The 27275-nt window shown below is 36.8% G+C and overlaps 1 pseudogene; it reads right to left on the bottom strand.

Moving 5' to 3' along the window:
- LOC149233112 (bifunctional nuclease 1-like) lies at positions 1-24381 on the bottom strand (annotated as a pseudogene).
- Between the last annotated feature and the right edge of the window lie 2894 nt (positions 24382-27275).

Below are 27275 nucleotides of genomic sequence, written 5' to 3'. Positions count from 1 at the left end.
CTACCATCCAAGCTGTGCAATTGTTGAATATTGATATGAATTGCAATGGAGTGCTGCAACTACTGATTTATTAACATATATTGGAACCTTGCAATTTTTAGCCAAATTGATGGCATCGGATGGGCGTGCATCCGCACTAAGCATCACCTTCTCTTTTGGCTTGCCAATGTATATGCGAGCATAATATCTGTTCACCACTCTTTCTGTGATTCGTATCATTCGCACTTCATATCCAAGAGTTCCCACTAAATCTCTCATCAACTAAAATGGATTTGGATGCCCCCTTTCTTCGTATCACCAACAATAATTGGCAGCAAGAGGTTTCCACCACAAGCAATTCTGAGGAAATTGTTGGATTTCGAAACTGCCAGAGAAGACCATGTTCAATAAAGCTGATTTGATCGACCTCAGATTATTTTGCTTCATTTATTGGTGTTTTTAACAGGTCAGATGAATGCCATAAGTTTGATGATCCTGATAACCCCTGCTTTCTCAGTTGTTGATGTTTCACTAGCTTAGTGTCAACCACATGGGCCTCCATATAATCACCATCATTCTCATCCCATTGATTTGAGCGACCACGGGAAGAATTATCAGAGGAAGAGGATGAGTTGTTACAAAGCACCACCAGCCTTTGTTGTTATTGAGATTGACCCTTCTTTTTGCTACCCTCAAATTAATTCCACTGATTTTCATAATTTGCACAGACAGGAGATGTACTACGTTAATAGCATGACAAAGGAGCACTGTTGACACCATTATTGCAGAAGATCGCAGGCTCATAAAATATTGCAGAGTTGTGAAGTGTATACGTGGAGGAAGTGACATATTTAAAAAAAAAGACCGATTATATTTGCCAGCATTCACCAAATTGCAACCAGTTTGTTCCAGTCAGTCAGCCAGCGTTCCAACCAGTTTGTGTGCCAGCGTTTTAAGGTAATTTCCAGCGTTCCACTCAGCGTTAATGATAGGTGAAATTAAAAAGTGGAGTTGGTAATTGGAGTTTTTTTTAAATTGTAATTGTGATTTGCAATTAAAATCATATTTTATTCGGAGGAATAAGATGAATGCAAGAGGAATGAATATGGTTTTATGACCATAAGTGAATGTTTTTTAAAAAAAAGAGCTTCATCATGTGTTGAAATTACCTATTGAGTGGATTTACTTGACATGAAATTGGAGATGCATTTTTATATGCATGAAAGTGGTGAGATTGTGAGTTGGAAGGATGGTTTTTCGCTCTGTGTAATTGAAGGAATAAGGAATGTTTCCATTTGTATTTGGAGCGATAAGGTACATTACATTTTGTAAATTTGAAGAATATTTTGTGGAGATACAAGTGTCTTATTTTGTATTTGGAGTGATAAGGGAAAGTTGTTGTAATTCAAATTATTGTTTTACTTTGAGAGGGATCATGTCACTATCCATTCAGATTTTGAAGGCGGGTGTTTCAAAGGGTTGTCAGCTTGGAATTATCATTGCTTCAAATGTACTTAGTGATTAATAAAGATATCATTTTTTTGGTGTTGATGTGTCCTAGATCTGCCTGAAATCGAATAAGGGGATCTAAGGTGCACTATGTGTGTTTGATGGCACATGTGTTTTATGGCTTCATGTTTTTGCTTTTTGATTTGTGTCTAGTTTTGGCACATAAATGATCTCATTTAAAACACATAAAGTTCAATGCAAGCAAGCACAAAACTCGTCACAAAATAGCTACAAGGAAGGATAATTAAGCTCAACACATGCATTTGCGTCACTACAACAAATAATCAAAGTTTTCAGCATCAGCATTCTACCTCAACAAACAAAATCACTCAATACAATCAAGTTCATGAATCTGCAAACTCCAACATTTCAAAACAAAGTCTACATCAACATTATTGAACTTGTAATCAAACTCAAATTGCATTGAATTGTAAGGGTGCATTCTCGGTTGAAACCGACATCCAAGTCTTGAATTGAGTCAAAGTGAATTCCTTGTTTTATGTGGGTCATTAAAATCATTAAGCATTTTTTAGGTGCATTTTCGACAGTGTTCAACACCCTTCCTTTAAGCAGAATCACGTGAATGCACAAATTTTAACTCTAAAGCAAACAAGAAACAAGTTCACATCTCCTGCAAGTGAGTGTGAGTATTCATTCAAGCAATTTGCGCCAAAATAGTACAAAGTTCAGACCTTCAAGCGAGCCAGAGTGAAGTTCATTACAACAACCATTAAAGCAACCAAGCAAGTTCCACTCTAACACAATCAAGCAAGTTGAGATTGACATCAAGTGAGCGTGGCTATTCATTCAAGTGAGCGTAAAGTCATCAAGTAAGGCAAGTGAGCATTCATGCAAATGTGATCGTCATCAAGCGAGCGTGAATTCTAGAGTCTAAGAAAGAAAGTTCTACAACTCTAGCAAGTGTTCCCAGCAAGTGAAATAAGCAACAAATCAAGCGAGCATGCCATTCAAGTCCCGTAGCAAGCAAGCCTGTCATTCAAGTAACAAAATCAACTGAAACAGTTCAAAGCACGACATCTACGACAAGAGAGCCTGAATTCATGTGAGCAAGTTCAGATGGCGCAACATATTCAATATTTGAGCCCTATTTTGCAGAAAACGAAGAAATTTGACACACTACTATAAATGCAACGCCATGGTGCTGCGCTTTTTACTCAGCCACAAAAATGCAAAAAACTTTATATCCTTGGATACATAATCACTCCTACGTGTTATATATCAACTTTTGCAAGCTTATCAATAGACATATTGGGAGAATATGCTCAAAAATAGGTTAAAAATTAACTTTCTGCCACTATTTTGAAGTAGGCATTGCATTTTTGGAGTGACCTTGGGAAAATTAGTTTCTATCCTAGCTCGAGTGTCCAAATCACTTTATTTAGTTGTCAAATGGAAACTAGACACTATTATATTTGTAATGAAGTATCAAGTTTCCAATTCAGTGCAAGGGAAGTCCTCCAAAATTCTCATGCAATATGGCGTTGCGCTTTTTCCTTGGTGTGTTGAAATTTTTCCTGGATGTGATGTGCTCTTTCATGTAGTAGTATTTCTGAGCATGTCATTGCCAAATATTTGTTTTGATGATGTATTATGAGTATTTTGATGTCTTGATGATGTAATTATGAAATAAATTAGCATGCTAGGTTGTTTTTATGATTAATTAGGCCTCATAAATGAAGTAAAACTCAAATCAAAGTCTAAGAGAAGAGTTTGTTGTTGACATTCTTACTCTCACTTGTTGGTTGAGAGATTCATGGAAATTGTTCCAACACTCAAGGATTCGACCCTTGAAGGTGGGGAAATTGTTTTTTTCATTATATATGTATCATTTCTCATTCAAACATAATCGTTGGACTTCAAAGGAGAGGACTTGTGTCTTATGCTCTCACAAAGCTAATCAAGGACCAGTTGCAGCTATTTTTTAGGAATACATGAGAAGTGAGCTTATGATGTTATTTTATTTCTATATTAGTTTCTTATGAAAGGATCCATCTCCCTTAACATGTTTTTATTTCCTCATGTGATTTTCCTTACTGTTATATAGGCATAATTCTTTACATTCAAAGCTCTGTTTATGTGGAAAATCATGTTTATTTATTTCTTCTTCTAGATTAATAAATTCATGGTAGTACATGCTCATTATAGCCTTCTAAGATTTTCAAAACCTACACTACATTGACCAAACTCCTCAATCCATCACAAGACACTACTATCTTGCTCATCTTTATGTCTACTACTGCAAACATTGAGACGTTGACCTATTTGCTTTTCCTCATTTGTGGTCAAGCAACTAAAAAACCCTAAATTTTCAAAAACTCAACTAAAACTTTTACATCTAGACTAAAATCCATTTATCTTCCAGTCATTGCCTGACAAATATCTAGAGAGATCCCTCTCTGGTTTAGTAGGGCTAGCTGTTGAACTGCAAGTGGTTTGAGGTTACCTCTTTCGATCTCCTCCTTAGCCTTAGAAGGCTTCTATAGAGACCAATCTAGTGATGGTTTGTGATGTGCGACTGTGAGGTGGAATCACTATTCGATGGGATGAGGTGGTTTTGCCTCTTGTAGCCTTGAATGGTTTTATTGATGTGTTTTATGAGATCTCACATTCATGCTTGGAATATGGAACAAGGGTGATTGATAGAAGAGATATTTGGCTTAGCCATGTCTACGATCAATTGGTTCATGGAAGTCCCAAATCTTGTTGGCCTTTGCATCATTAATATGAGGTTATTTGTCCTTGTTATTTCATGTGATAATGTACTAGTTTATATGTGGATTCTATGACTGAGTTATCCTTGATATATATGTTGTTATTATATTGGTTATAAGCTTGTATTATGACACTGATGATGTATGGCTCTCCTCATATTTTGATTTGTAAATGAATGAACAATGTATCTATGACATAATATATGATAATGCAACTAATGGTATAGGGGACCAATGTTTCTGTGTTGTTCTCACATAAGTATGAGACCCACATGCTTAGATATGTTTTTTAAACCAATAGATTACATATTTACAACATGTTTGATGAAATGCTTGTCATGGCTAGTAGGGGTCCAGTCAAGTACTTGTTCAAGTAATTGCATTTGTATCACTATTGTGTTGTTATATTTCAATTGTGAACCTGTCATTAAGTTCTAGGCAGTGACCTCAGCTCTGTGGCTAAAAAAATGGCACAAATCCCAGAGTCATAAGCATAGATCTGAGGAGAGAAGTCCTAAGACGCATGCATAGCCATGTTGTAGGAGTGTCTGTAGCCTCCTCAACATATGCATGTCCATGTCAATGGAGCGTGCAGGGGTTTAATGGTCTAGAAACTTAGTTGTTATTAGGGGATGGTTACCTAGGTAATTGGGATGTCTCCTCGAAGTTTTTTTGCTGATGTGGAGGGTATGCGTGATGTGTTCGTCTAGTTCCACTTCCTTAACTGACACATAGGGAGTCAAATCATATCATAGTAACTTCTCGTCACATTTCTACGACGGCTGGTCATTTATTTAGGTAGTTGTGGGAGGAGGGTGTTACAAAGTGGTATTAGAGCATGGTTCACCCCTTGGACTGGATGGACTATGTGTTATTCATGAATTCATGTCAGTTGCAAATCTATTTCTTGTGTTGTGAAACTATCTGCTTGTTTTATTTGTATCGTATGGGTTACGGTTGTAGTGAGGTCACCATGGGAAGTTGCTGGTGTTGTTGTGGAGTGTGTCATCATGAGTGTATGGTTAATTATCCATTGTTTATGAACGTTAGTATTCATAGGTGGCCAAGTGTACAATGATGTGGTTGTTGTTTCCATGCATGAGGGTATGGAATGTGTAGTTGATATCGTCATGCATTAATGAGTATACTCCAACTAGAATGATGGTTATATGCTTGTTTTATTATGTGTTATATTTCTATATGTTGTCATGATTATATTATACATGTATTATGCTAATTTTGTTTATCGTGCACATGAGGTATCCTCCCCGAATTATGCAAAGGTACATTGGTTTATTGTGATTTGGTTCAACTAACATGATATATCTTGTAGTAAGAATAACAAAGATGACTAGCAAGATGGTAAACTATAATTCCTGAGACTCGCCCTATGGATCAGATGAGAAGCATGGTGTTGGGAATTCTTTGGATTTGGAATATATACTTAGAAGCTTAAAGAAGTCATAAGGGGTCGTAAGGTAGACAATGAAAAAATCATACTGGCACAAGAGAAACAAGCAAAGGTAAATGTAGTGATACTTTAGAGTTTGTTATAATTGCAGTGATAGTGACCACTTTGTATCAGCAATGTGTAGGAGGATAGAACTAATGGGGCATATGGAAAGTAGTCTCATGGAGAGTACAGGTACAATAGAGAAAACACGATGAAATATGGTAGGTCCTTGGATACTCAGGATACAAGAGGTGATGGACTTAAGTATTAGTCTAGTTCTCATTCTAACAAGAATGATGATCAATATCATTATAATCCTTACACGAGGAGTGACAAGGAATATTTTCTTGATGAGTTTAAGAAAGCCACGCTACCTACATTTGATGGAGAGATGAAGAAATCACGTGATTCAGACGCATAGTTTCTTGGTATGAGGAAGTTTTTTAGGTTGCATGATTATTCAGGGAACATCAGAGCCATAATAACTACATTTAGTTTCAAAGGTATAGAAGATATTTGGTGGGAAGATGTGAATAATGTCAGAGGTATTCTATGAGCTAATGATGTGATCGATGAGAGATGAGGAGTACACTAGCAGGTTCTTAAAGCTACTAAGGTATGTTCCTTACCTCAAGAAGGACAAGGCCAAGATTTATAGATTCACTAGTCAGTTACTGATTTCATTTGAAGACAGGGTTGATTTTGATGAGCCTAGATCATTAGCGGAGGCTATCTGAAAGCTAAAGCATTGTGATGAGAAATCATAGCATAGATCTAAAGCTAAGATATATTGGAAAGGAAATGCAAGGAACAAATTAAAATGGGACAAGAAGGTAGAAAGACCTCAGGGTGCATGTAATAAAGAGAATGTAACATAGTCTAAGAGGTTCAATGCATCTGAGAGAGGATAGGAACTTCAATGTGAAGAGCATAATAACGATGAAGGATAGAATAATCTACAATGTTGGAATTGTCGAGGAGAGCATCGTGGGAGAGATTGTCCACAGTATCTAGGTGGTAGACCGCAGATCTACAATGCTCAAGAGGCACAAGTAATGGGAGATGTTGGGGAGAGTATTCCTAGGATCTATGCAACACTGGATAGCACTCAGGTATACCATTAGGCATCTATTAGTGAGACCTACAGTAAACTTTGTGATCAATTTGTTTTTATTTTGATTGACCCTAGATGTAATTATAGTTATCTTATTCTCAACCTCATGGATAAGTTTGGTTTGAATAAATAAGTGCAGGCAAAGTCTTGGTTATTGTAGTTGGCTACAGGTACAAAGAAGTGATTTAATCATTGGGTAAGAGCTTGTGCATCTTATTTGAAGAGTATGACTACATTAGAATATTTGAATGTATTACCGTTGGGATAATACAAGACATCATTGTGAATGGATTAGTTATATCTTCATAGAACCAAGGTGGATTGTTATGATAAATTCGTTCAGTGCTTGGATGAAAATGGGGGACGAAGAGTCTTGTGAGGTAATAAGAAAGCAACATCAATTAGAATGTTAAGAGTTATGCAGGCCAAGCATAGTAACAAGAAAAGGTGTGTGTTATTTGTAGTGCACATTTCTAGTGACAAAGGAATGGGGGTTGAGGATTTATTTGCTTTGAGCAGGTACTGAGTTCCACATCAGTTTTAGGATGTATTTCCTACAAATATTTTAGAGGTTCAACCTCACAAGGAAGTAAAATTTTCCATTGAGTTGGTGCCAGGGGCATCTCAGGCATCAAAGGCACTGTAGATGATGAGAACACCTGAGTTGACAGAGTTGAAGCTGTAGTATAAGGAAATTCTTGACAAGGGGTACATTAGGCCAAGTATATCACCATAGGGCATACGATATTGTTTGTGAAGAAGAAGGACGGTACTCTCAAACTATGCATCAATTATAGTCATTTGAACAAAGTGACCATCAAGAATAGGTATCTGATACCAAGGATTGATGACTTGCTCGATCAGTTGGAGGGAGAAATAGTGTTCTCAAAGATTGATCTGAGATCTAGATATCATTAGGTACACAGTAAAGAAGAGGACATCTACAAGACAATTTTTCTGACAAGTTATGGGAATCATCAGTTTGATGTAGTTTCATTTGGTTCAACTAATTCTCTAGATACCCTTATGTGCTTAATGAATAGTGTGTTGCATCCATATTTTGACAAGTTTTTTATTGAGTTCATTGATGATATATTGGTATATTCTAATAATGAAGAAGAGCGTGCCAAGAATTTAGCAACACTTTTGATATTGTTGAGAGAGAATCATTTTTATGTTAAGCTTAACAACTGCAATTTCTTCAAGACTGAGGTACACTACTTGGGAGATGTGGTTTTTAAGGATGACATAGTAGTGGACGCATAAAAGGTAAGAGTTATCACGGAGTGAGCAAGGCCCATATATGTGGATGAGGTGATATAGTTCATGGGGTTAATAATTTATTACAGGAGGTTCATCAAGAATTTCTCGTAGATTACATATCCTATAAACTCATTGTAGAGGAAAGGTAATAAGTTTGAATGGAAAGAGAAGTGTGCATCCAATTTTGGGTAGCTCAAGTAGTTATTGACACATGCACCAATGTTAAAGATTGCAGCTCTAAATAAAGAATTTGTAGTATGTACAGATGGTTTCAAGGGAGAACCTCATTGACTCCTTATGCAGGATGCACATAGGGTATGCTATGGGTCACAAAAACTGAATGATCACGAGTATAACTACCTGACACATGACATTTATGTGGAAGAAATCGTACATGCATTAAAAATGAGGACGCACTGTCTTCTTAGTGGGAGTTTTGAATTGATGAGTGATCACAATTAATTGTGGTATCTATTTGACCAACCGAATATGAATGGGAGGCAGGCTCGATGGTTGCTCATGATCAGTGAGTTCAGCTTTGAGATCAGGTATATCAAAGGTAAAGAAAACAAGGTGTCATATTCTCTTAGTAGGTCGATATAGGTAAATCGCATTGTAGGTATGAGCTCCTCTTAGACAGATTTACAGGATAGGATCTTGTAGGTAGGCCAAAAGGATGATAGGTATCTGGAGATTGTGCATAAGTTGCAGTATATTAAAGGTTGAGGTACAAGTGGAGGTACATGTAGTGCTATGGGTAGAGATATATGTAGTGGTACAGGTATAGGTACAAATGTAGGTACAAATTAGCTCAAGAAGGTGATCTTGAGGGAGTTTCATGTGAAACCATATTCAGGTCACTCTGTGTATGAGAAGACAATGAGAATAGTGAAGAGATTCTATTATTGGCCAAACTTGAAGAGATACATAGCAAAGTTTATGGCTAGGTGCTTGGATTGTCAACAGGTGAAGGCATAGTGTAAGCATCCATGTGAACTGCGACAACCAATCCCAATTCTAGAGTGGAAATCATAGGTCATTTCCATGGAATTTAGCACAGGTTTGTCAAGGATAGTGAGACAACATAAGGAAGGCTCTCACCCTAGATTCATAATTTCACATAAGGAAGGCTCTCATCCAAGGTTCATGGATGCTTAGAACTGTACGTGCACAGTATGTGCACTATCATCATGTTCAAGACCTTTTTCTTGCTATCAGTCGTAGGTTGGAATTTAGTTGACTTGGTGAGCTTAGTGTCAAATAAAATGTACAAGCTTGACCAAAATGTGTTGAAGAACCTACTATAACGATATGATATAATGGAATGAAGGATTCGAAAATGTACCCATATTCATTCAAATAAGAGTTTGGCAGTGTAATCTATTGTGATCATCCTCTTGCAAGGTGAAAATATGGCCATCTGAGAAAATGTACCCACAACCATAAATAAATAGTCATTATAATGATTGGTAGAAGGGAGGCCTCATCGATAGTCCACGAAGACAGATTCTCGGGGCTAGATAGGAGTAGCTAGTGGAGTGGATAGGCCTTGATTATGGATGGTTGTCTTGGTGGTAACGCGCATTGTATTTGATCCGATATGTTTTCAAACATCTTATAAAAGTTATGGATATTAAAAATACTTCTATAGTATGCCCAGCATTTTCTCCACACAAAAGTGCCTTATGACTAGATTATAGTGTGCCTCCCAAATCAATTTGGCATGCTTGCTAGATGGACGAAGAAGGTGTCCCATGCAATATAATAATGTGTCCTCGAGGTGGAAATATGGAACTTTCATGCCATCCACTAGCATTTGATTAGTGGTCACGAACTGTAGATCATTCTTGTACAATTGCAACCATACAAAGGTTTCATTACCATAAGAGTTGAGAATAGTAGTTAGTGCTACAAATGAGGATCGACTGAGGAAATATGCAACATGATTGGTGGTTCCATTCTTGTATTTAATGTTCAAGTGGAATTGTTTGAGATATGTATACAACTTATGATGGTTATCATTGTGCAACTTCCTTTGTTTTTGTATAATCCAAAGAGGTTGGTGATCTGTGTGGATGATCATTTCCTTCCCCATAATGTAATGTTTCCATTGATGTAATCCATTCCTTATAGAATACATCTATTTTATCATAGGTGGTTTTCTTTAAAATTGTACTAGAAAGTGTCTCACTATGATAGGCCACTCGATGCCCTTACTCATCTACAATTGAACCAATAGAATACTTGGAGGCATGTGTCTCAATTTCAAAAGGTTGTTGCAAGTATGGAAATGTGAGTATACGTGCAAAGAAAAGGTGGTTCTTCATCTCAATGAATGTCTTCTGTTGGGACTAAGACTAGGAACATTTTTCTTTCACTCCTCCCTTCATAACCTAAAGCAAAGGCCAAGTGATATGGGAGCATCCCAAAATTAGCCTTCGATAAAAATTGGCGAGGACCAAAAAGCTAAGAAGCTTTGTGAGAGTGATCAGGGTTGGAAGGTATTGAATGAATTGGATCTTAGCCAGATGCAGATGCAAGCCTTTCTCATTTATGATGTAACCAAAATATTGGACCTAACTCATACCAAAGGTGCATTTCACATGGTCATCAGATATTTTGTGTTGTTGTAGGGTCTAAAGGATCTATCAAATGTGTTGCAAGTGATCTTCCTAAACCTTGTTGAAGATAAGAATGTCGTCTCGATATACAAAAATGAATTAGTTAGTGAAGGGACATAATATGTTATCCATCAACCTCATAAAAGTAGTAGGTGAATTTTTCAACCAAAAATGCATGACCAACCAATAAAAAATGCCCTCCTTCGATTTTAAGCCTTTCTCCCATACATATGTGTGATCTATTAGAATGTGGTGATACCCAGACTACATATTGGTCTTGTTGAAATACTTGTTCCCATTGAGTTGGTTAATAAGGTCGTCAATCCATATCACAATGATTTTATTTAGTGCCCGATAATTAATGCATAGCCTCCAGGTCCCACCCCTCTTCTGCACAAGTACAATCGCGCTCCCACAAGGTGAGGAACTTGGTCATATGTGCCCCTTTTGTAGTAGCTCTTGGATATACCGCTCCTTCTCTTCATTTGCCAGAAAGGAGTAGTGGTATATCAGCCCATTGGAGTAGTGGTATATCATTCGCACTTCATATCCAAGAGTTCCCACTAAATCTCTCATCAACTAAAATGGATTGGGATAGCCGAAACGACCGACTTTACCAAAATTTCTCTTCCCACATTATTGAGCCACATACCACCCCATTTTACTATTTTAGATTTCATTTTCTCTTACAGTTGTTGTGATCCATTCAATGCTTCTAGTCGCAAAAAGATTGGTATCCCTAAGCATTGGAACTCTCTCGAGTCTCTGATAGCTTTAAACTCTCAATTTTCCTCAATATTTTTTATTTTTTTCTTGTAATATTCCATCTGTAGATGTGGCGCTTACTGTCATTCGTATATCCTCTCAAGGCACTAAGGAATTTATCCACTTATTGTCACTCGTATATCCTCTCAAGGCACTAAGGAATTTATCAAGAATATTTGTAAACCTGATGGAAATAGTGGTAGACACACCTCCCATTAATATAGTGTCATCTACGAAATTTCTATGGTTTATGCTTTTTATGCCTTCTTGGAACAAAATTTCTCGAAGGTTCAGAGAGGCTCCCTCGGATTCCAAAGCTCGACTCAGGGCATCAACCGTAATTATGTAAAGAAAGGGTGGGAGGGGACATCTTTGCCAAAAACCTATGGAGGCTTTGAAAAATCGGGGAGGATGACCATTCACCAACAAAGAAATCAAAGGGGAGGAAATATAAAGATATACCCATCTTATGAAGGTCTCAACCAAGATGAGTTTACGAAGAAATTTCTGCAGACAATTGTGTGTAACGCGGTCAAATGCATTAGCCATATTGAGTTTAATAGTCATGTCGTGATCACCCCATCTCCAGCTAGAGGCGAAGGCTTCTAGGATGACAACAATGTTGTCAAAAATTTGTCTCATGGGGGAAAATTCCCTTTGATTGGCTAAAACTAAGAGGGACACGAGTCACTTCAAATGTGAGCCAATAGATTTCAATAGATCTGATAAACGAAATTACAAAGCTAAATAGGGAAGAATCTAGAGAACGAGTAGGGATTCAACTCTTTGGGAAGTAGGGATAGAAAAAAAGAGTTTATGGCGGCCCCCGTTGCACTATTACTGAGGGAGTATCCCACCAACCTACCTGGATCTCTCTTGATGACATCCCAAAAGGAGTGATAGAAGCTCATTGAGAGTGGCTCAGACCTTTATCTCGAGGGAACGTAAAGATAACCTTACACATTTCCTCTTTCCTTGGAGGTGAAGACACATGAGTGAGAAGGGGATGAATATTCTTCACTCAAGGAATTTTTTGCCGGGTTTGAAGAATGTTGATTTGGACTTCTGTGAGAACTGAATTTATGGAAAACAGAAGAGAGTTAGATTTCTCAGAGTTGGGAAAGAAGAGAAGAGCGAAAAATTAGGGCTTTCACATACAGATGTATGGGGACCTGCTTAGATATGATATCTTGGTGGCTCTTGTTATTATGTTACTTATATTGATGCTACAACTAGAAAAACTTGGATTTATTGTATTCAAAATAAATCTCAGGTATTTGATACTTTCAGGAAATGGAAAGCTTTGGTTGATATTGAGACAGGAAAGAAATTGAAGTGTCTTAGATCAGACAATGGAGGCGAATATTACAACAAAGAGTTTGATAGGTACTATTTAGAGGATGGAATTCGTAGAGATAAGATAGTTCCAAGAACACCAAAATAAAATGGTGTGTCAGAAAGGATGAACAGAACAATCATGAAGTGTGCAAGGTGCACGAGATTGCTTGCATGGTTTCCTTTACAATTTTGGGCAGATGTTGTAGATAATGTTGTTTATCTAAGAAATAGAGGGCCTTCAAGTTCCTTCGATGGTGATGTTCCAGAGGAAGCATGGACAGGTAAAAAGGTAAACTACGCTTTTTTAAAGCCTTTTGGTTGTGCGGCCTTTGTCCATATTAATAAAGAAAGTAGAACAAAGCTTGAGGCAAAATGAAAGAAATGTACCTTTATTGGATATGGTGTTAATAATTTTTTTTATCACTTATATGATTATGAAAATCACAAAATCATTAGGAGCAGAGATGTAATATTCAATGAAAAGGTCTTGTATAAGAATCAGTTGGAGGAAAAGAAACAGGGAAAAGAAGACAAGGAATACACAGTTCTTGATGAGATCACTGCAAAAGTAAAGGTGCCTAAAAATAATAATAATCAACAACCACAAGAACAAAAACCACCACAACACCAATAGGTACCCCAAACACCTGAATGTGGTGCTAGAAGATCTACCAAGATAAGTATACCCCGTGAACGATACTCTCCTTCATTATGTTATTTATTGTTGATTGATTCTAGTGAACCCAAATGTTATGAAGAAGCAATGTAGGTTGAAAGTAGGAAGAAGTGGGAGCTATCAATGGAAGAAGAGATGGACTCCTTAATTCATAACCAGACTTGCTTCCTAGTTAGGTTGCGTGCAGGTAAAACTACATTGCATAATAAATGGGTTTACAGGGTGAAGGTAGAAGATGGAGGAAAATAGAGGTACACTGCTAGACTTTTGGTGAAGGGATTTGCACAAAAGAAAGGTATTGATTTTGATTAAATATTTTCTCCTGATGTTAAAATGACTTCAATCAGAACCATTTTAAGTCTAGTAGCAGTTGAAGGTTTGCATCTTGAGCAGTTAGATGTAAAGACAAGCTTTCTCCTTCGGGATTCGAAGGAAGAGATATATATATGAAGCAGCCACAAGGATATGATGTGAAAGGAAAGGAGAAACTAGTTTGTAGGTTGAATAAGAGCTTGTATGGCTTAAACTAGGCTCCAAGGTAGTGGTATCTAAAATTTGACAAGTTTATGTCTGAACAAGGTTATACTAGATGTCACTCTAATCATTGTATTTATCTGAAAAAGAAAAATGATGGCAGCTATATTATGTTGTTATTGTATGTAGATGACATGCTTGTTGTAGGGTCTAACATGTAGGAAATAAATGTGCTCAAAAGAAAATTAGCAAATTCATTTGTAATGAAGGATTTCGGAGCTGAAAAACAAATCCTTGGTATGAGAATAACTAGAGACAGGAAAAATCGCAAATTAACATTGTCTCAAAATGAGTACATACAAAAGGTGTTGAAAAGATTTAATATGCACAATGCAAAACTATTTAGTACACCTTTTTCTAGCCATTTCAAACTTAGTAAGGAAATGTGCCCAAAGACCCAAGAAGACATGGATTATATCTCTAAAGTTCCATATAAATCAGCAGTTGGAAGATTAATGTATGCAATGGTCTACGCAAGGCCTGATATTGCACATGCAGTGGGAGTTATAAGCAAGTACATGAACAATCCAGGAAGAGAACGTTAGATGGCAGTGAAATGGATTCTCAGATATTTGAAAGTTACCACAAATCAAGCATTATGCTTTGGTGGTTCAAACATTCCTCTACAGGGATATGTTGATGCAGATATGGCAGGAGATAGAGATAACAGGAGGAGCACTACAGGATATGTATTTACTATAGGTGGAACATCTATCAGTTGGGTTTCAAAAATCCAAAGTGTTGTTGCACTTTCAACAACAAAAGTAGAGTATGTTGTTGATACAGAGGCTAGTAAAGAAATGATTTGGTTACAAATGCTTATGGGTTAATTGGGTAAGAAGCATGATATGGGCACATTATACAGTGATAGCCAAAGTGCAATTTATCTTGCAAAGAACTCAACATTTCATTCCAGGACTAAACACATAAAACTCAAGTACCATTTCATACGATCAGTTTTGGAAGGAGAGTTGAAGCTGGAAAACGTACACACTAGCCAAAATCCTGCAGATATGCCAACAAAAGTTGTAACGAGGCAGAAACTGAGAATACGCTCAGTTTCAATTGGTCTTCAAGGATGATGATGATGATAAGAAATAGCTAGGTCCAAAGAGGAGTCATTGTCCAGTAAATGAAGTAGTGATGGAGTTGCTACAATCATTCTCCAAGTGGGAGATTGTTGGGTGTCGAGCATGATTATTTAGAGGTCTTTGTTTCAGCCGAATGTATACCCCAGGAATATTATACACCCCTCCATGCGAGTGATCTGATGGTAGAACTTATGTCTAATTTAGGGTTTTTTTCCTAGAAGGAAACCCATCTCTTTGTATGAGGGTATTGTATTGAGGCTGTATAATAGATGTGTATTCTCTAAGCGAGAAATATAGAGGTGAGACTATGACAGAAAATAGAGGATATTACAATGGATCTGTTGTGGGTTGTGTCTCTTCATTTCGCTGGATAATATAAGGAAGGACTGGCTGTTCGGGGTGGATGTAGCCCAAAATGGGTGAACCACGTATATCTGTGTCTCTCTGGTTTTATCTGTTTGTGTTTTTCTACATATTATATGTTTTGCATTTCTCTATCATATATATAATATTTTTCTAATAGAGATGATGTAGTACCATCATTTTAATCAAGCAATAGTGATAGATACTACTCACCTACTGGGGGTATGGATTTTCTTGTACAATGTAGGCCATCTTCTCAATGTTCCTAAATAAGAAATATGGGATGTTCAACATTTTGACTCTTGTGAAGCGCATAAGAAGCCTAATATGATAGGTGTGCAACCTAGAAAAGTTGTCGTCACATGTAAAATACTTCATAATGATCCTCATCATAGGGGCACACTTGTATTCAAGGAACTTGAAAGGAAAGGTCCTCTTCTTTTCATTCCTAAACCTAGATTTGTTGTATGGCTTATAGCAGTGCTCATCTAAATCTTGTGCCTTAGACCATTTTTCCCCCACATTTGGAATCCTTGTAGCATTAGTAATGATGCAGGATGAAATTGTAAATGTCACCCTAGAAAGAGTTACGTTGTTATCATGGAGTTTGGCTACAAAAAGCCTGGTAAGCTAAGGATGATGTTGAGCTCTTTCCACCTGCTCACAAAACTCATAACACCCTAGATGCCTGAAACAAGAAAAAACCATATGAGAAGCCTATAACTCTCTAATGTTTCATGGTTCCTCTCTAATGATTCTACCTCACTTATGTGGTTTTCTAAGATGCTGAGGTTCATCTCCCAAGCTTTCACTCCCACTTTTTTCCTCCTCCTCATAATCTCTATCATCTTTGTCCATGTTTGTTGAATTTTGAAGCTTTGAAACCCTAAATAATGTAATGAGGAAGTAAATTATGGAGAATAGGGACAAGGGAAGTGGAGAGGAGCTTAAGCAATGCAGGATGAGATATATATTATATGAGAGTGAGAAGGAGGGAATTTTTGTTAGGGATTGTTTAGCAAATAAGGTTTTAAGGATTTTGTCTTAGGGATTAGGGTATAAAGTATTTGAGTGAATTAGGGTATAAGGGATAGGTGGAGTGATTTGTTTGAGGGAATTAGGGTATAAGGGATAGGTGGTGGGATTAGGGTATAAGGGATATGTTGACAGATTTGTAGGCAACTTAGGGTTTGAAATTTATATATCAAACCAACTTCAAAATCATGAATTGAATGCTGAGAGGATAGTTCAAGGAGTGCACTTACTTGTTTAGAATTTCTAGGTGGAGAAAAATCAATTTGAATGATTGATAGGGTGATTTTGGTGCTTGTTGGCCCTATGCATAGTGCCTTGTATAGGTGCCTAGCACTCTGGCTCTATGTGTAACACCGTGTAAAATTGCACTGGAAACCCGACCCTATGTGTAGCACTCTATCCCTATGTGCTCTCTCTCCTCTATGTACAACACCTCCTCAATGTTCTCTATGCACAACGCCTCCTACTCTATGTGCAGCACCTCCTGCTCTATGCACAATGCCTCCTACTCTATGCGCAACACCTCCCACTCTAGGCGCAACACCTCCTCTTTGTTCAGCCACCAATTGGCTTTAATTCCCTTCTCTCCTTCAACTCTGTTATTTCTCTTTGTCAAATGGATATGATGAATTTGGAAAAGGAATTTTAAAACGTATATAAAGGGTGATTTTTATTTTTCTTTAGAAAAAACCCACTTTCTAATGTTTTTTGGAACTTTTTGTTTGTCTTGAAATCTCTATTTAATACCGTTCTCTATTTGTCTATTTTCAGGTGGATGATGCTTGGATAGAACTGATTTCCTCAATGGCTTCATTTTCTTGCAGCAAGGAGAAATTATTGGGAAGCTTATGGGAACACTTATTACATGAAATGAATTGGATTACATCAAAAAATATAAATCACCTAAAAATACTCTTGTTGCATCTCAAAAACATGTTTTTGAAATGAAAATTACATTAGTGAAGTAAGATATTTGTACAATAACCATGAAATACTAACAATCGCTCTTTGTTTATTAGTCATCCTCATGCCTTTGTTGCCCTTTATTTACACTTTAAACTATGCTTTTGACCATGGAAATGAACCCTAACACCTAATGGAAACATAACTACCTTGAATCTAAAACAAAATCATAACTGAAACCATAACTGAATACAACATGGACATGGGTCAGCAAATGTACCTCATGTTAGTGTTTCTGACTTCACACTGGCATTAGTGATCAAAATCTGCTCTTTAGAATTTCATATTAGGTGTCCCATTCTCATGAGTTTCATTCCATTAGGTCATGCATCCATTGATGGTAGGGTTTACTTCAATTTATCCCTCATGATATTTACTTGCTGACCTCCCTTCATACCTTTCAATTAATGATTCATACTCATTTTTAGTTCATTTCATCAATTACATAAGGTTTCAGTCTCATTATGTCTTAGGGTTTCCATCATGGTCAAAATTCAGTGGTTATTGCTAATAATAGTCAGCAAAGACATGAGGAGGTAAAATAATGATCAAAAAATTCATAATTTATTAATTTGTAAGCTTGGTGAAGTTCTCACCTCAGAACTAGTTTTGAGGTGAAAACAGAGCATTTGTATTTTATCTTTAAATTTCTTGTAATTTTAATGTTATCATATGTAATAATGGTTCCATGCTACCCCTGGACATCTGGTGATGTTTCCAAAGTACTGTCACTGCAAAAATAAAGTCATCATGAGCAGAAATTCACCTGCAAAAGCAAAAGAGAAACAAGCACTAAAACCCTAAATTCCTCTCCCACTGAACTAGGGTTGGCTATGGGATTAGATATATTTGAGAAGAGGAGGCATAAGGGACATCATAAGGTATGATGCCATTTCATATCATCAAGAATCAGGTCTCCATCATTTGTCGTGGAGTCATTCCAAGGAACAAGCCATTCGCCACACATGAGGGACGATTTTTCTTCAAACTATGTTTCTGAGCAAGAAAAGATGAATTTGACAAAAGTGAGGGAAATTTTTGTCCATAATTGACCCAAGAAGAAAAACCTCTTTCAGCTTCTACACAGATTTAATGGTTTGGGAGAAATGTTGAAAACATCATTTGCCTTAGGAGGGTTGATGCACCTCTAGAGTGACCTTGGCAAAATCAATTTTTCTCTTGGCTAGATCACCAAATGATTTGGTTGATGATTTAACTGATAATTAGACACAAGTAGCTTTCCAATGAGCTATGATGAGCTAATTTGGAGTTTAGGAATACCTTCAAAATTTGACTGCAACAACACTCTCTATTTGGGGAGCCTCATTCTGCACATTTTGACTAGTCTTTGGAGATTTGACTTTTGGTAGGGAAAATTAACTCCAAATTCAAAAATTCAAGATGTTCTGGAAAGTAGACTTGACAAGATTTCCAACGAGATATCACATTCCGAATTTGGACACCGAGAAGGCCTTTAAAGTGTCCTCAAAAAGGCACTATGCACCAAATTCCAGTGCTACGCATAGAACTCGTGCTACGCACCTACGTTTTCTCTATTGTGTTATTTTGAATTGGCACTACGCACCTCTGAATTACGCTACGCACCTCGCATTTGAGCTACAAATTGCTGCAAATTGTATCGAATCACATCAAAACTCCCAAATTTTTCCTTTGCAAGTAAGTAACATCACTTTTCTTTGTGACATTTGCAAACTAATCTAAAGGTAAATATGTTAAAATAGACATTTTTTTTATAAAGCTAATGTCTAACACCTTAGGTTAATAATAAGATAATAGTATAGTTCTTTAATCACAATTGATCTCTCTAAACGTCATTATTTACTTCCCATGTGAAATCACGGCCTTCAAGTTATGTCATCATTAGAACATTATAAAATTCAAGATTAAAAAAATAAAGTCATTTTCCTCATTCTAATAGTAATAAATATAATGTTGTTAATATATAGTAGTGAGAAAATAAAAATCTTTGAGAAATCTTCATTCTTTTTCAAAGTTATAACACCTTTTATATATATATATATATAATTTATGATATTTATATTGAAAGGTATCTTAAGAATTTTTATGTTTAAAATAAATTAATTTTTTTTAACATAAATAAAAAATTTAATTGATTTTTTTTTAATTTATATTTTAATTTATATTATTTAGCATTTTAGTTATATAAATTAAAGTAGTAAATTAAAATACACATAAATTTATGATAAGAATAAAAATTCTTATTTTAAGTTACATTTCACATTATCCCAATTAAAAAAGATCATACAAATAAACGAAATTCTATCCTTAATTTAAATTATTATTATTATTATTAATTAAAAAGTTAAATAATATATATTCTTAACCATGGAGATTCACATTCACTTATTGTTAACTTATAAATAGATTTTGTTACAATACCATGGACCAATACCATAGTATTATACATTTTCTTTAATTAATTGATTTGAGATATATTAATTACAAGAAGATAAAGCTTAACCTTTGACATTTGTATAATATTATAAATATTAGAGGGAAGTTAAATAGCCACTATAACTCATAACTGTTTTCTAATCATTTAATAATTCTTAACTCTTTTTTGATAATTTATTTAAATATTTGTATCATTTGAATTTTTTAATATATATAATAAAAATTATATAAAACATCCTCAGTTTTCGACATCGTATAGGGTTTCCACTTTCAAAATGTGGTGTTCACATGAGTGTTTCTTGGTTTATCTTAACCGTTTTCCCATCAAATGGAGGTACGGTTTTCCTCTCACATCTCATCCATTGAGCCTCTTGATATAGTTTGGTTGGGGAGGGAGTTATTGTGGAAGAGAATATTGAATATCCAATGGGGCATTTTTATGCTATGTTTAAGTTTATTTTATTTTCTAGTGGCATACTCTATCTTCATGACTAATTTAACTTGTTTTTCAATATATGTATATTCTTTTTTATTTTTTTGAACATTATGCTATATTATGGGTGTATAAGGAGAGTAAAATTTTGGCTATGGTGAAATCTCTATAGTTAAAGACTTACTTAAAATATTTAATATATACATTTACACTTTTGTGTAGAAAGAATTACAATATTTACAACATTTAAAGAAAATAGATATATTTCAAATTAATTATTAAACATATGTTTTAAATTTAATTAGTAAACATATATAGAAATAAAACCATTATTTATATAAACATAAAAAACACACATATATATTCATGCCTTTTTTATCATATAAATCAAAATAGTAATTATTTATTTGTATAATCATAATATTAAAGAAATAATTAATTATATATAATTGTAATTATAATAAAAATATTATTACTAGGAATCAATATAGATTCATTTAATTTCATTGTGTATCAAGTCAATATAAAGAAATATATATATATTTATTCAACAATTTTTTTATAATTAAAATAATGTTTGAATTTTAATTAGTCTAAATATATATATAAATCTAAAATTAAAATATAGTATCCAAAATGAAAATGATTTTATGATCATTTTTATAATAACTAAATAAAAAAGTTATGACCTAGAGGCCAATTTTCGAGCTCGATCATTCCAAGGAGATATGTACTTGGGCTTGATAACTTGAGACTGCCACTCGCTCGGGCTTATCACAGAGCTATAGTAAAGTTTTACTCCTATAGCTATATTTTCCAATCCTTTGTCCCTCATCCCAAGTCCATCATTCTCCTTTGAAGCTCTCACAATTTCAAATTTATTAAGTGATATTTGTTGGTTTTAATTTTCCCCCCTTCCCACAAGAATTTCATGATAAACATGGCCATTTGGCGAAGCATACTTTTGGGAGCTTGAAGACTTGTGAATTGATATAGGGGGATAGCCGAAAGGACCGACTTTACCAAAATTTCTCTGCTCACATTATTGAGCCACATACCACCCCATTTTACTATTTTAGATTTCATTTTCTCTTACACTTGTTGTGATCCATTCGATGCTTCTAGTCGCAAAAAGATTGGTATCCCTAAGCATTGGAACTCTCTCGAGTCTCCGATAGCTTTAAACTATCAAATTTCCTCAATATTTTTTCTTCTTTTCTTGTAATATTCCATCTGTAGATGTGGCGCTTATTGTCACTCGTATATCCTCTCAAGGCACTAAGGAATTTATCCACTTATTGTCACTCATATATCCTCTCAATGCACTAAGGAATTTATCCAGAATATTTGTAAACCTGATGTAAATAGTGGTAGAAGCACATCCCATTAATACAGTGTCATCCACGAACTTTCCATGGTTTATGCTTTTGATGCCTTCCTGGAACCAAATTTCCGGAAGGTTGAGGGAGGCTCCCTCGGATTCCAAAGCTCGACTCAGGGCATCAACCATAATTATATAAAGAAAGGGTGGGAGGGGACATCTTTGTCAAAGACCTATGGAGGCTTTGAAAAATCGGGGAGGATGACAATTCACCAACAAAACAATCAAAAGGGGGGAATATAAAGATATATCCATCTTATGAAGGTCTCAACCAAGATGAGTTTACGAAGAAATTTCTACAGAAAATTGTGTGTAACTGGGTCAAATGCATTAGCCATATTGAGTTTAATAGTCATGTCTTGATCACCCCATCTCCACCTAGAGGCCAAGGCTTCTAGGATGACAACAATGTTGTCAAAAATTTGTCTCGTGGGGGAAAATTCCCTTTGATTGGCTAAAACTAAGAGGGACAGGAGTGACTTCAAATGTGAGCCAATAGATTTCAATAGATCTGATAAACGAAATTGCAAAGGTAAATAGGGCAGAATCTAGAGAATGAGCAGGGATTCAACTCTTTGGGAATTAGGGCTAGAAAGGAAGAGTTTATGGCAGCCCCGATTGCACTATTACTGAGGGAGTATTCCACCAACCTACATGGATCTCTCTTGATGGCATCCCAAAAGGAGTGATAGAAGCTCGTTGAGAGTGGCTTAGACCTTTATCTCGAGGGAAGGTAAAGATAACCTTACACATTTCCTCTTCCCTTGGAGGGGGAGTCAAAAAATTATTCCAAACATTGTAAATAAGATGTTGAATTCCTTTTATGATGGAATCTCCATTCTCCAAATCCCTCTTATGATCCTTGGAATACAAATTTTTATAATGCTCTACTGCTTCTCTTTTGATTTCTTCAAATTTATTGATGGTCTTCACCGCATGGATAATTTGAGTGATATTGTTTTTCGATTTTGTAAACTTGGCTTGCTTGTGAAACAATTAAGTATCTTTATAACCTACCTTGAGCCAGTTATTTCTCAATTTTAATCTTGAGTACTTATCTTCCTCACTAAGAGGTCTATGAAAACTCTTGAAGATTTCTACTTCTTTATGTATATCCGTCACCGATATCGACCTGGTTTCCATCTACCCTTGGATAGCATCCAATTTTTTCTTCCATATTATTTATATTGAACTCCATTTCTGTTTCGTTCTCTTTTAGTCAAGTTTTCACATCTTGTTTGAATCTATGAATCTTAGTTTCTGAGATAGTAATTAGGTTTCCCTTGATCCAACTCACTGAGGATGTGGATACCATTATGAAGAAGTTGGGGACCTCAACCCATTGAGGGGAGTAACATAAGGGAATAGGCCCCTCATCTAGTGTTATGGAGATTTCAAGGTGGATCGGTTGGTAGTCTGATCTACCCCAAGGGAGGATGGCTCACTTAAGGCAATAATTCAACATGAGGATATTATCGACCAGAAGGAAACGGTCTAATGAGGCCACGATTTACTTAGGCCCCACTCTTGTGTTAGACTAGGTATAAAGGAATTTTTGGGGTTTGACATCATATAAGTTCAAGGCTGAGGTAATATCTTCCATGTATTTCTATTGGGCTTCCCTCATTATGGAGCCCCAATTTTTTGTGGTGGCCCATAGTAGTATTGAAGTCCCCCCAAAGATGCAATTATTCCCATACTCAATATTTTCCAAGTCCATCACCGGTTTCCAACATTCTTGGCTTTCTTAGAAGTGTGTAAGCATGCACACATTTATCACAGAGAAGTGTTGCTGTTCATCAATTTTGTTAAAAATAGTAGCTGCAAGGGCCTCAAGACACCCCTCTTGAGCTTAGTGTTTCGATCTTTCTAGTGTTCCAAAATTAATGTTTAATGGAGTTGATGGATTGTTTATGCAACTTGGTCTCGTGTAGCACGGTAACTTTGGGAATTTCTTTGTTGATGACGGATTTTACTTTCGCGATTATCTTTACCGAAATGAGTCCTCTACAATTCCAAGATATTATATTCATTAATCACTTTTATGGGTTCCTCAACCCATTTTTAGTGACCGAGTTGTTTCCTTTCTTCCCTCCACCTCCCTTTTTTCTTCATTTGCCACTTTTCATGGGATTGTATGTTATAATCCCAATTCTTTGTCTTTCTCAGTCTTTTCCCATCTCACTTCATTCTTTTTTTTTCTTCATTCCTTCCTCTCATTTCAAATAGGTTGTTTCTTCCTATGCCAACCTCATCTACCTTCTACCAAGCTTAGTTTCTATGTTGATCCATCTCCTTCAGGAGAGGTCATGAGGCCTTTTAAAACCTCATTGTCTTCCAATAAGTCTTCCAAGGATGTATGAGTTTTTGGACTTGAATTCGATTCCATATGTCCTCGAGAGGGGAGGATGAGGGGCTTAGAGTGAGGGGTAGGGGGGGAGGCATGGTGGTTCCAAGACCAACTAAACTACCCCTTGACCTCAATACCTCAATTTGTTTCCAGTTTCCAATACCTCGCCATCCCCACGAGAGAAGCGACTGAGGGGGTCAAGGCCATCCCCAAACAACCAGAGTTTCCATGGTGTCGGTGCTTCGATGATTTTAGGCACTTGACCTCAGTCCATTGCTCGAGATCCTTGAGAACGTTTATCCACTCAGTGGCCCCCTTTATGGCATCCTTTAGCAAAGTGCCCATATTCATGGCACAAGTTTCACTTGAAGGGCAACTCATCATAGTCAACCTCTTAGACGTGCCACAATCTATCCATAGAGAGGTTAACTGCCGCCGAGAGACCTTTTATTAGGTCCACCTCCACACAGATCCTAGCACATCATAAGAAACCATCCTTTGGTTCAAAGTAGTGAAGGTATTTCCCAAGAGAGTTCCCTTATCTCCCCCTCTAGTATTGAAAAGTCCAACTTGTTTCCCATGATTTTCATCACTCATTTTTTCTATAGTTTTCTGTGTAATTTTTGTGGGATCCACTACTTCAACCCAAAATCATCGGTTCGTCACCTCAATCTCTTCATTACTAGTTTCCTATTTACTTTTTTCTTGTCCCATCCTCTATAGAAGTTAAAATTTATGCCTTAAGAAGGTTCAACTTGTGAAACTTGTATTGTACGCCTTTCTAAAATCATGAGACATTTCTTGGTAATCTTCACAAAACTTTTCCCTCATATCAAAATTTTGGGTCAATAGTTGTGTTTTCCTCAGCATTATCTTTCAATTTCATCATCATATGAGGGACCTAGATTAGCATCTTGATTGAATATATCAACGCCTTCGTATCAGGTAATTTGACCCCTTTGAATACCCTTATGCTATGCTCATGCTTACTTTATTTTCTAGTGCCATACTCTATCCTCATGACTAATTTAACTTGTTTTTCAATATATGTATACTCCTTTTGATTTTTTTGAATATGATGTTATCTTATGCCTTTGTAAGGAGAGTGAAATTTGAGCTATGGTGAAATATCCATAGTGAGAGACTTACCTAAAATATATAATATATACATTTACACTCCTTTGTAGAAAGAATTACAATATTTACCACATCTAAGTATATATATATTTGGAATTTAATTATTAAACATACATTTTAAATTTAATTAGTAAACTTATAATTAGAAATAAAACCATTTTATCTATAAACATGAAAAACACACAAAACTGGTGACTCGATTTAGGGCATCGAGCCTGGTGAGTGACCCTATAAAAAAGAGTTGGAAATGACCTCGAAGGTGACCCCGTTACAGTTTACAGTCTATTCGCAGCATCCTCACAGTTTTCAATCGCTGTTTGTGTTTTTATGCTAGTTAGTTTTTGGTCTCCCCTAGACGGTTTTGTTTCCCCACTGACATACCTACAGGTAGTTGCCAGCTCAGTTTTTTGATAGTTATGGAGGACAAAGTTGATTATTCCATGGTTGCTACGCAAAATCTGCCGATATGGTCTCAGCCCGGGACCACTGTGGATGACTATTTAGCATTTGACAATGAACTATCTACAGAGGTTGATGCCCCTCCAACTCTTACTCAGCAGCACACACCCACCATCTCAATTCCTTTCGAAGCTTCAGCCATTCTAGAATACATAGGCCCTGTACTCCTCACAGGTTCCTTATCAGAGGTCGGGCACTCGCAAGACCCGAAAGCACAAACCATAGGGACAGATTTGGGTTCAAATATTGCAGGGGAAGGGATGGATAGACTCTTAGAGGGGTATCCTTCAGTACAATATAGCTGGGCGCTGGTTCATTCTGCTCCCCTGCTCTTGAGGAACCCTCCCCCAGGAAACTTCACGGGCATAGGTATTATATCAGGGCATTTCGATAATCTCAAGGAAAAATCATCTTAGGGAGAGAAGGACCCAGCCACACTTGCGAAAGTATAGGCGGATAAGTTGATGGTAGGCACGTGCAATAAACAAAAACGAACTTCCAAAAGGAAAAAATGCCTCCCTCTATGCAGCAATGAATTCTTCCTCAAGCTTGTCGAGGACATACCTTTTTGTGAAGCTATGAATTCAGCAAAAAAGGTTCTAATGCGTTGTGTCAAGGGCAGACATTACATTGTGGAGAGGTTCCAAAAATGGACAATGGAAATGTAGGGACATCATTTGTCGAAACCTCCTCAGGTACAAACCTCTGTTAGGGGATGGTTTCCCTTGCAATTCAAATGCCTCACTCACACTAATTGGGTCGTCTCCACAATATGGTACATTGATCAAGCACAAGTCCTCCTCCGAAGGTGGATGCCAATGTTCGATCGAGAACTTGAGATGGTGGGGGCAGGACCAATTTGCGTACGACTTCTGGGCCTTCCTTGTCACTTCTGGATAGAGCAGATCTTCAGACAGATTGGGGATGCCATGGGCTCGTACCCTACCTATGATGACTCTTTTATCTCTACAGGAAGAATAGCTTATGCCAGGATATTAGTGCACATGGACCTCTCGGATGGGCTTCCAAAGTATATTAACATATAGCGAAGGAACGCTGCGAGGAGGCAGATGCTAGATTATGAGGGGGTACCTTTCAGATGTAGGCGTTGCCACAAGGTGGGGAACCTATTCAAAGACTACCCTTTGAACAAGTGGAATAGTAGGAAGTGAATGAGACATTCTTCTCAGGAATCACAGGAACAGGAGGCTTTGTCACATGAAGACCCTACCAGAAAGGTACAGCCTCATGCCTCTGATGATTTTCATAGGATTGCTACTCCTCACTTTGGACGAGCAACCACATTTTCGGGCCCTGGTTTGCAATCTTTAGAACTAGCTCAGAGCACTCCGAGGAAGCATGTTAGGCCGCCCCATTTCCCCCCACCTCCTGTACCTGGTTCAATTGTGACAGCCTCGGGTGACTCCAGTACATCGGGTATGAATTCCTTCCACTTAACCCCCACTCGAGGCCTTTCTGATATTCATAATTCAAAATCGGAGCAGTTATTGGGTCTGGGAACTGTTTTCTCAATTGAGACCCCTGTACAAAGTGTATGTGACATTACTCCCCCCCTCACCTACTTCCCCCTACTCACCCCGCTCTTTTTTGGACCCCTCCTCTGCCACCCTCGGCCTCCTTGA

The sequence above is a fragment of the Pinus tabuliformis genome, chromosome J (genome assembly GCF_031772625.1).
Source record: "Pinus tabuliformis cultivar Carrire ecotype Pingquan chromosome J, CPIR1, whole genome shotgun sequence".
Lineage (NCBI taxonomy): Eukaryota > Viridiplantae > Streptophyta > Pinopsida > Pinales > Pinaceae > Pinus > Pinus tabuliformis.
This window is presented reverse-complemented; position numbering and strand designations above follow the sequence as displayed.